This window comes from Durio zibethinus, chromosome 28 (genome assembly GCF_047325235.1).
Source record: "Durio zibethinus cultivar Kanyao isolate XHJ-2024 chromosome 28, ASM4732523v1, whole genome shotgun sequence".
NCBI classification, from domain to species: Eukaryota; Viridiplantae; Streptophyta; class Magnoliopsida; order Malvales; family Malvaceae; genus Durio; species Durio zibethinus.
In genome coordinates, this window is record NC_143189.1 from 5,515,955 (window position 1) to 5,527,761 (window position 11,807).

The 11,807-nt window shown below is 28.4% G+C and overlaps 1 pseudogene; it reads right to left on the reverse strand.

Moving 5' to 3' along the window:
• Positions 1-4,977: 4,977 nt before the first annotated feature.
• On the reverse strand, positions 4,978-5,621 carry LOC149510683 (uncharacterized; annotated as a pseudogene).
• Positions 5,622-11,807: the final 6,186 nt, after the last annotated feature.

Below are 11,807 nucleotides of genomic sequence, written 5' to 3' on the forward strand. Positions count from 1 at the left end.
TATTGGCCAAACGTATGTAATCTTTAAATAATAAATGATCTGTTAATATAGTTTCATGCAACATATATTAAAATTGCAGGCCCCACCTATTATTCCTCATTTTACATTTTAATTTTATTTAAATAATCACATGTAAACATACTACGCTTTTAATACAATATAAAAATAAAAATAAATTTAAAAATCATTCATAACATTTATGAATCATATTTTTATTAATATTTGTTAATCTATTGTCAATGTGATTATATATATGCAATTATAAACTATTTTTTATTTTACATTATCTCTTAAAAAATAATCCAAATCTTTTCATCTAAAATATTTTATTTTATTTTATATTTACTACAAGGGTTTAGGTTTTTAGTGACGTTATTTTTAAATGTTATAAACACCACTAAAAGATTTACAGCATTTACGAAAAACGTCACTCAGAGTATCGGTTATACACGCGTCACGAAAAATAAAGGTATTTTCAAAAAAATGCCGCCATCTTAGTGATGTTTCTATCTTTGAAACGTCATTAAATTAGTTACGTTTTTATTAGAAAAACAATGTTGTTTTGGTAGCATTTATAACTGAAAACACTGCTACTTTAGAGGCATTGTATTTGAAAACGCCTCTATATTAGCAGCGTTTGTATTTTTGAGATACTGTTAATTTAGTGGTATTTTATGAGAAAAGCACCGTTACTTTGGTGGTGTTTGTAACTAAAAATGTCGCTACTTTAGAGGCGTTTGTATATGAAAATGCCTATATTTTAACGGTATTTGTATCTTTGAGACACCGTTAATTTAGTAGTGTTTTTATGAGGAAAACACCGTTGCTTTGGTGGCATTTGTAAATGAAAACATCGTTATTTTAGAGGTGTTTGTATGTGAAAATACCTCCATATTAACAGTATTTGTATTTTTGAGACACTGCTAATTTCATGGCATTTTTATGAGAAAAACGATGTTGTTTTGGTGGCATTTGTATCTAAAATGCCACTTACTAGCGGCGTTTGTTGGTAAGAGCGCCATTACTTTTAATGGCGTTTTACGATACAAAACGCCACTAAATTATTTATTTAGCGACATTGTTGAACGCAAACATCGCCATTATGTAAAAATGTATTTTTTCAAACAAATTTCTATACGTTAATAAATTTTAATTCATTAAAGAGCTTAAATTCAGAAATTGAAATTAATATAAAATTAATTCACATTTAAGTATGCATCTAATTAATAAAAAGTTTAAATTTAATATAATAACATTTAAATATTTTTAGTACATTAAGAAAATAAAAATTAAAATGTATGAAATGGATGACGGCATACATTTTGCTGACTGCCAATTGATGAAGAAAATTTTTCACCTTGATCACTAGCGTGTTCAAGAGCCTACTGAATAATATCATACAATTTTTAACATTTCATTGTAAGTTTTTTTTATATTTAAAAATTTAAATATTTACTAAATATAATACTTGAGTTGGTGGAGCACTAAGATTATTTTTTGGAAATTGTTGTTGCACAAAATTCATAAGATAATTGAATCAATCATGCAACTGCTAAAATTTTACATGCTTTTGCTCCATTCTAGCACGTTCTTCCTAAATTTTGGCACGCTTCTGTTCTTTTTCTGCTTCCATTTGCTGAAAATGTTGTTGCATAGTTTGCAACTCCTCTCTCAATATTGAAATGTCTCACGAAGACTGACTTGCTGAGGATGTAAATTGCTGAAAGCTATGTCTATAGTAGGCAGATGGTGTTGGACCCAATCCAAGGTCTCGGACCCGTCCATGCCTTTCTTTTCCAACAACTTCTATGAATATCCAATTTTTCATTTCTTGCATGTTAAGAGAACCATAAGATACTACTTCAATCTCAACGGTCATTTTCTCTTTCGCTTTCTCTTATGAATTTGTCATATACAACTATCAAGTTTAATGATTAATTGACAATATGTTAAAAAGAGTAAATATTTACTTTCTGTTAATATTAATTAAACAAATTATCATAATTTCTTGTGTTTCGACATTCATGTAAGATCCATATTTTTTTGTGTGTATTATGCGAAAAAGTTTCACACGTCCAATTGTACTGCCCATCTCATTCTTCTATACAAAAACATATGTTATTTGATAGGATACATATCAATCGTAACTTATTCATGTATATCAAGCCGTCAATCAAGTATTAACATTTCGAATAATTTTAATCTAATGTATTTATATTTTGGCCCCGTAACAATACAATAGTCTTAAACATAATCACACCTAAAAGCATTTTGGGCTTTCACACATATAGATAATGAAAACCAAATTCAATTATTTTCTCTCGATTTAATATCATGGATTGAAGCCATTCAATATGTTGAAAGCCATCCAAAAGTTTAATTTGTATATTTGCCTTTTATATGCAAAACTAGTCCCAAATAGACATAAATGACAACTTTTTCTCCCATATCAACCGTAGAAACCAAGTTCAATCAATCGGACAAGTTTAATATCAAGTATTGAAGCTATCCAAACTGTTAAAATATAATAATAACAACAAATTTGTATTTTTACTTAAATATATGTAAACAATAACTTTTTCATACATATCATCTGTGTCAACTAAGTTCAAAACTTTCGATAAGTTTAATACATGTATTGAAACTATCAAAACTATTAAAATAGAACAATAACTGTTAATTTGCATATTTACCTTTTAACAACAGAAAATGTTCATTCATTGGAATAAGTTTATTATCATAAACTTACTATTTCTTTTTGCTTTCTTGCAAAACTTTTTGATCCACTTGTTTGGGAATATTTCTGTTGTTTTCTGCTACCAATCCCAATATGTTCTCTTTCCTATCATAAAAAATAATTGCGTATATGATAGAAATACAAATATTACCAACTTAAACCATAAAACACTTTCATCAATTCATTCTAATATACAAAGTTATAAACTAGTACTTCTCTTATTCTTGAGAACCAAAATCTAACTAATTGTTCATATTGCTACCTAATCATATTACAGGGTAGATTTTCCATCATCGTCTTTACAGAAATACTTCAATCGAAATACTTATTCTTCAAACTATGCTTATAATCTTTCCATTTCTTTCCCAATGACTTAAGCACAAATGAAGTTGGTATTTCAAGTATAAATCTTGACTGTAATAATACAATAAGAAAAGTTTGAATAAGTAAACAAAATGTAAAATACAAAATTTTTTATTTTTAATTAATTATACTAATACCTCAATAAAGTTTAAAGTATCAGCCTTAACTTTTTCTGGAGCTTTATGCCATGTTTCATAATGAATACGTAATTTCATTCCATTACAGGCTAGCATGCCTAGAAATTCAGCCAACAGTTGAGCCTTTTCACTAGTTGGTTGCCTATCAGAGTTTGCAGACACTACAATAAGCTCATTAGGAGGTAATGTAAACAATTCCTTCAAAGTTGTCTAGCCTTTGGTCCTCTGTTGACCATTGTTGTCATCTGCAACAAAAAAAAAATAAATTTGTAAAATCGTAATACTTTTATCATTACACTCGAATTCTAAAATTGGAGTATATCATACCTACATTCAAATTTAAAGCATAATCAATTGATGGCATACTATCTAAACCTGGACCTCCTGTATTGTCAGATCCAATATTAGTTAAAGGGTTAGAAGTGACGGAGTTAGATCCGACAGTATGTTCATTTCCTTTCAAAGGATTCAGCCTATAGCCAATATTTACAGGTGCCGCAAATGGTTCTAAACTAATATCTCTGATATATTTTTCTTTCAACCTACTCCTCCGTAGTGTAGCTTACTTATATCATAAAAGTGAATATAGAAAAGATATTAGTTTAGAAAATATATAAAGCCATTGAGAAGTTAAGAAATAAAAACCTACGATATATAAATAACATATCGATTTAATTAAATCAAAAGATAATGTATGATTTAGAATACAATAATTATACAATAGCGAATATAACATTAATTACATATAATCATTTACTACATTATGTCTTAAACACTCGAATTATAAATTATAGATGAACCATTTCATGGTTCATAAATGTCTTCAGTAACATCTTTGTGGACCCATTGAGCGTAGGTACTGGAGATATTTTCAACCAAGTTTTGTTCAGCAAAAGGATAACATTCAGTTCCATGTTCAACATCATCTTCGGTATCTAACCCCATATCAAATAAGTCTGTAGGTATATTTTGAAGAACAACAAACCAACCCAATTCTTTGGGATCTTAAAAGTCAAATACTTGTTTGACTTAAGATGAAAAAATATAAGGTTCATCGATGAGTTGTTATCCAGTGTGAATTAATCGAGAAAAATTCACAAGTGTAAATTTATATTGATCTTTCTTAATACCCCTTGTACTATTCACATCAGTCCAATCACACTGAAATAAGATAACTTTTCACTTGCCATAATAATCCAACTTAATGATATCATTAATCATGCCATAATAGTTAACATTTCTCTCTAAAAGGTTTATGTCCCTAGCACTAGCATAGTTAGTAATTGATGAAATCACAACAACTTTTAAATTTTGTGTACTTCTAAATCTCTCACGAAATTTAGTGTGAAATCTAAATCCATTGATGATGAAACCTTTGTATCGTTTCACAATTCGGTTCGGACCGTGTGAAAGACACTTCACCTCTTCACTAACAAGTCTTTCACTCCAAACCTATAAAAGTGGAATAAATATATATGTTATTAATGTTATTTATACAGTAAGCATTCTATGTAGATTTTTCATAATGGGAAGTATGGCATTACTTACAGTTTCTCCTAATCATTCATAAAAGTTTTTAACAAACAACTTATCAAGCTTTTGAGGGTTTGATCGTCGATAATGTGTAGGATCTTTCAAATTATTTCTATACTCACTATAAAGCATCATGATAAAGTATTAACAAAAAAAGAAGACAATAAATTATACTTAGTGTAATGAATAATTTTCGTGCTAAAAAACTTACGTGCGAAATGATTCAATTGAGTCATGATAAAAAAGAACATATTGATGTGCTTGTGCCCAAGATTTATCATCTAACTCCACCAATTTAGCTTTGCCTATTGGTTATCCAAAACTTTGAAAAAGATAATTATAGGTAGAGTTTGTATGCTGCATACCAATATTTCTCGATGGTCTATTAAATCTTGTTTCAACATCTTCCAAATAACGAGAACAAAATGTCATACACTATTTTGCTAAATATTCTTCAATAATAGAACCTTTCGAATAACGTTTGTTGCGACAATAAGACTTTAACTTCTCCAAAAACCTATAGCATAAAACATTAGTCATATGTTATTTTAAGTAGAGTGGCTTGATCATCAATAAAAACGTAATCAATCTATTAACAAATAGTACTTTTCAATAGGATACATCCATCGATAATAAATCGACCTACCGACTTTTGCTTCATATGGAAGGTGGATAACCAAATGCATCATAATAGTGAAGAAGTTTGGAGGAAAGATTTTCTCTAAATGACATAAAGTAATCGCGGCTTGATCTTGAAGTTTGTCAAGCTCTTCTACATTCATACATTTCTAACATAGAGATTTAAATATGTTACTCAATTTAATTACCATAAAAATGAATTGGTTTGACATTGATAAACGTAAAGTAATCAAAAGTAAGTTTTGTATCAAAATGTGATAATCATGTGACTTCAATGACGAAAGTTTTCACTCTTTCAGATTTACACATCTCGATATATTTGACACATAACCATCCAGAACTTTGACATTTTTTAAAACCTTACAAAACACATCTTTTTCAGCTTTAGAAATCCCAAAACAAGTAGCAAACAATTGATATTTGCTATTAGGAAGCAACTTTAGATGAAGATCTGGGCGAATTCTCATATCAACTAGGTCAAGCTGACTCTTTAAGTCATCATTGGATCTTCTATTCACATTGAGAATTGTCTCGATAATTTTTTTGTAAATATTTTTCTCTATGTGCATAAAATGAAGGTTATGATATAATAAATTATATTCCCAATAAGGTAACTAAAAAAAAATACTTTTTTTTTCACAACTCAGACTTATCGGGGTCATCTGCTTCATCATTTTATTCATCACTTTAAACATCAAGATCACCAACTTGAGTATAAGTATCACCAACTTGCGTAATACAAGGTCATACACCTTCAAACATGTCCTTCACTCTTTTCCTTGATGGAATCATTTTTCCATAAGTGAAATTGATATCTTTTAACTTTGACAAGATATTTGACTCACTAATGGGTAAATGAGATCTCGTCAACTCTTCAATTCCATCAAAAAGATATTTTTGGAATCTAAATCGATGATTATCATCTAACCATCGACGATGTCTTATATAACAGAACTTCTTACCATTAGGTAACCATATCGAAGCATATTGAAGTTCTTTTGTTTTGATGCATTATAGGTCTCAACTCCTTTCCATATTTATTTTAACTCTTTAATAAGAGGTTGTAAGTAGATGTCTATATCATTACCTGAATCTTTTTCTTTAGGAATTATCATAGACAATATAAATGATTGTTGCTTCATAGCTATCTATGGTGGTAAATTGTAAGGAATCAATACAACTAGCTAGGTATTATAAGAAGTACTCATTATTTTGAACGGGTTGAATCCATTAGATGTTAGTCTAAGTATAACATTTTGAGGATCATATGCAAAGTTTGAAAACATAGAATAAAATGATTTTCACGCTAAAGAATCTGTAATATGCCTCAATAATCCAGCATTCGTCTGCTTCTCATGATGCCACCTCATTGAATCTGTAGTTTTAGAAGACATGAAGAGTTGTTGAAGTCTTGGTATTAATGAAAAATAGCATAAAACCTAAACAGACTTTTTTTTGACACATACCTCATCACTATCCTTATTCAACCTTTCATCGGAGTTTTTGTCCACCCAACAAGAAATACCACACAAGTGACAAGATTCTTAATTTTTTCTATCCCCCCAATACAACATGCAATCATTGGGACAACTATGAATTTTCTTATATCTGAGACCTAAATCCTTGATCATTTTTTTTTATTATTTACAAGATTCAGGGATTTTTGTAAAAAAATATATTTATTTCATAAACTCTAATAATAAAGTCAAATAGTTTTTTATCCATCCACATAAGCATTTCAAGTGAAAAAGATGAACACAGAAAGATAACCTTAAATGCTTCAATCCCTCAAAAAGTTCTTCATTCATATCTTCAAGTAACCTATAAAACTTTGATGCTTCTCCTCTAGGTTGTTGGTCACGTACACCTATCCCAAGTTCACCAAATTCATGCATTTCAATATTGGACTGATTAAATCCTTCATTTTAGGGAGAAAGATTACGAAAATATTGGTTATGAATGTTAACAGCATCTCGTAACATGCCTTCAATGTCATCTGCTATAAAAGGATTATGTTGTTGTTGGAAAGCCCTTGAAGTTGAAAGAACTTTAGTGGAAGACTTTGATGATATAGACTCTCCATGAAAATATCAATTAACATAACTCGAAAGAAATTTCATACAAATTAAATGTTCAAAAATAGCTTGACGCATTTGTCAGTCGATATTAGCACACTTCACACATGGGCATAATATCATATTATCTTCACTTGTATTCTCAAATGCAAAATTAAAAATTTTTTTCACTCTATCTTTGTACTTTTGACTTAATATTAACTTTTGCATCCAACTCTTAACCATTTAGTACTTGTTACATTATCAGACCAAATGTATATAAATAATTTATATGAAAATGAACATGTACAATACTTAAGTTTACTATGTTTTAAAACAAAAGATATTAATAAGATTAGTACTTACATAAAACGAGATCTCCTTGTTGTGAAGTAATTTATTAGCTACCAGATATTATGAATGTTAAAACTCTTCTGCTAACATAGATAATACTTAAGAGTATTTGTAGTTGGGGTTGAAATAAGGTGAAATAAGGTAGGTTTTGGAGAAAATTATTTACACCAAAGAAAAAATCACGAATTGCAAAAGCTAAAGGAATAGTTGAATAAAGTAAAAGCCAAAGTAAATAAGTAATGAATAGTCAAAATAGGGTTCTAAAAGACAATGCTCGAATACTAAAAGCTGAAGAAAAAGGAAAGTAAATTGTACTTAGTCTGGAAAAAGAAATAGTATAATAATAAATATGAAGCTTGGAGTTGGTGATTGGATGCACTAAGTTTGGAAAGATTTTTATTGGACCGGATTATGGAAGACGTTTACTAAGAAAAACGCATATAAAATTCCATCATAAATATTTTTTGAATATATTATAGGCTCATTCAACAGAGTCATAGTAGAAAAATTATGTAATATTAAAGGCGTTTATGCCATAAAAATACCGTCACTAATTTCATCTAAATTTTTTGTGTATTTATTAAAGGTATTTTTTCCATAATATGCCTTCAATAACTCTTATATTTTTATTTTACAATATCAGTGAAGATGATTTTTTACAAAAAATACCTTCAAAATTTTTTTAAAAACAATTGTTTGGGATTATTAAAGGCATCTTCTGTTGAAAACGCTTTTAATATTACACGACTTATATTTTAAGGGTTTATTGAAGGCTTTTATTCCAGAAAAATACCGTGACTAATTCGTTTATTTGTTGAAGCATTTTATTGAGGCGTCTTCTAGTGCAAAACGCCTTCAATATCATATTGCTCAAATTTTAAGATGGATAGTGATGGCATTTATTATAGAAAAATATCATTACTAAATGCTTTTATTTTATTTTAAGTACAAACTCATTGAATAATTTCCAATTAAAATTATTGGTATTATTAATAATGTCTTCTAGTGAAAAATGCCTTCAATAATCGAGAACTTAAAATTTTTAACGGTTAGTGAAGGCATTTATTCTAGAAAACTGCCATCACTGACTACATTTCATTACGTACATAATTATTAAAAGCGTTATTTATAACAACCGCCTTTAATAATTTTTGTTTCAAAATTTTGAGATTATTAAAGGCGTCTTCTATTGACAAAGGCCTTCAATAATTCCATTTAAATTATCTACATAAATATTGAAGGTGTTTCTTGATAACAAATGCCTTCTAAAATTTGTATAGATCATAAAAGCATCTTCTACTACAAAACACCTTTAATATACCGCTATACAAATTTTAACATGGTAATTGAATGCGTGTATTAAAAAAAAATACCTTTAATAATTTTTTTTAAAATTTTGTAGATAATTATTAAAGGTGTTTTTAGATAACAACCGCTGTCAATAATTTCCTCTTAAAAAATTTTTGAGATTATTAAAGGCGTCTTCTACTGGTAAACGCCTTCAATATACCACTATGATTATAAAAGGCATTTATTACAGGAAAATGCCTTTAATAATTCCTTTAAGCTTAATACATAATTACTGAAGATGTTTGTTAATAGCACACGCCTTCAATAATTTCCCTTTAAAAAAATTTTAAAATTATTAAAGGCGTCTTCTACTGACAACCGCCTTCAATAAATAAAATTTAAATTATCTTCATAAAAATTGTAAGCGTTTCTTTATAATAAACGCCTTCAATAATTTTTTTCTAGAATTTGTTTGGATTATTAAATGCGTCTTTTACTATAAAATATCTTCAATATAATGCGTATATTTAAGAAAATGTCTTTTATTATAAATTATCTACATAAATATTGAAGATATTTTTTGATAACAAACGCCTTTTAAATTTTGTTTGGATTATTAAAGGCATCTACTACTGTAAAATGCCTTAATATACAGCAATGAAAATTTTAACATGGTAATTAAAGGCGTATATTCAAGAAAAGTACCTTTAATAATTCTTGTTAAATATTTTTGCATAACTATTGAAGGTATTTTCAGATAACAACTGCCATCAATAAATTCTTTTAAAATTTTTTTAGGATTATTAAAGGTATCTTATACTAGAAAAGGCCTTCAATATACCACTATGGTTAGAGAAGGCGTTTATTCTAGAAAAATACCTTTAATAATTCCTTTAAACTTAGTACATAATTACTGAAGGCGTTTGTTGATAAGACACGCCTTCAATAATTTTCCTCTAAAAATAATTTTTGGAGTTATTAAAGGCGTCTTTTATTATAAAATGCCTTCAATAGTTTGTTATAAACTTTTGAAGTCCATAATTATTGAAGGCATTTTCTACATAATACGTCATCAATAATTCCCTCTATGCTTATCATAGGCATATCAGTGAAGGCGATTTTCTACTCAAAACGCCTTCAATAATTTTTTAGAATTATGAAAAATATTTTTTGATGAAGAACACCTTCAATAATTTCGTTAGCAGCTTATTTTTTGGATTATTAAATGCATTTTTTGTAAAAAATGCCTTTAATAATCTTTAATAAAATTTTTAAGAGATTATTGAAGGTGTTATTTAAAAAAAAATACCTTTAATAATAATTTATATATTCATTTCCCTGCTTTGAACATCAAAATGACAAACTGCTAGTACACAGAACGATTAAAAACTACATTATTTAACCAAACCAAACCTTTAAACACATTTATATCAGACAATTTGTTTATTTATCCTTATCGTCACTACTGACCTTCAACAAATCTATGGTGCGCACCTCTCTTTCTACCAGTAAGTTTTTTTGTTTTAGTTTACTATATTATTTATAATAATCTATAGAGATTTTTTTTTTCGATTCCTTAATATTTACATATGCATTTATATATTTTCATTAATTTCACTGTAAGCATTGTCGTCCAAGCACCTTTCTTGCGTGTATGCTATTTCTATGTAGTATGCCTTAAATATTATGGTTTATTGAACCTTGTTGTCTGATTTTTTTTACTGAATGGTATTGTATGATATTGGGGGGCTGAATCGTATGTTGAATGGTTTACTGAACCTTATTTATGATATTGTATTGCCAAATGGTATTGTATAATATTGGAAGGCTGAATCATATGCTGAATGGTTTGCTGAACCTTATTGTTTGATATTATTTTACTGAATGATTTTGTATGATATTGGGGGGCTGAATCATATGCTGAATGATTTGCTAAACTTTGTTATATGATGTTGTATTGTTGAATGGTATTGTATGATATTGGGAGACTGAATCATATGCTGAATGGTTTGCTGAACTTTATTGTCTGATATTATTTTGCTGAATGGTTTTGTATGATATTGTAAGGCTGAATCGTATGCTGAATAGTATTTTTGAGTAGTTTCCTGAAGGGTGTGTCTGAGCATATTACTGATTAGTGTGCTGAATGGTGTTTCTATATGTAGTATGGTATTGATTGTATTTAATAATATACAATGTTAAATTTAGACGGTCATATTATGTAATTTGTATAATTATGATCAACATTGCAGGTATCATGGACTCTGAACAACATCATTCTCTTTCTAATGAACATGCATAAGACACAATTGTAGGCCAAAAAAAAAAAGAAAGGGCCCAAATAAATAAATTAAAGTGAGTAACACAAAAATTCATGTTCACTTCAATAAAAGTGGACAACTTGTGTCTGAAAGAGTTGCCAAGATGGCTACTCATATTGGAGCTATCGATCGTCATAGGATTTTCATTATGTACATCGATTGGTGATAAGTTCCTAATGATCTAAAAGATGAGATATGATAGTCGATTGTGGTATGTTTATTCAACTATTTCATAAAATTTGTTAAATGATCATTTAATTGAAATTCAATGTGTTCAAACTAATTATGTTAACTTATTTAGGAATTGTACGACATCCCAATTGACTGTAAAAAGATTATGTTATAATATGCTGGGAAAGTGTTCGGAGACTTTAAAAGT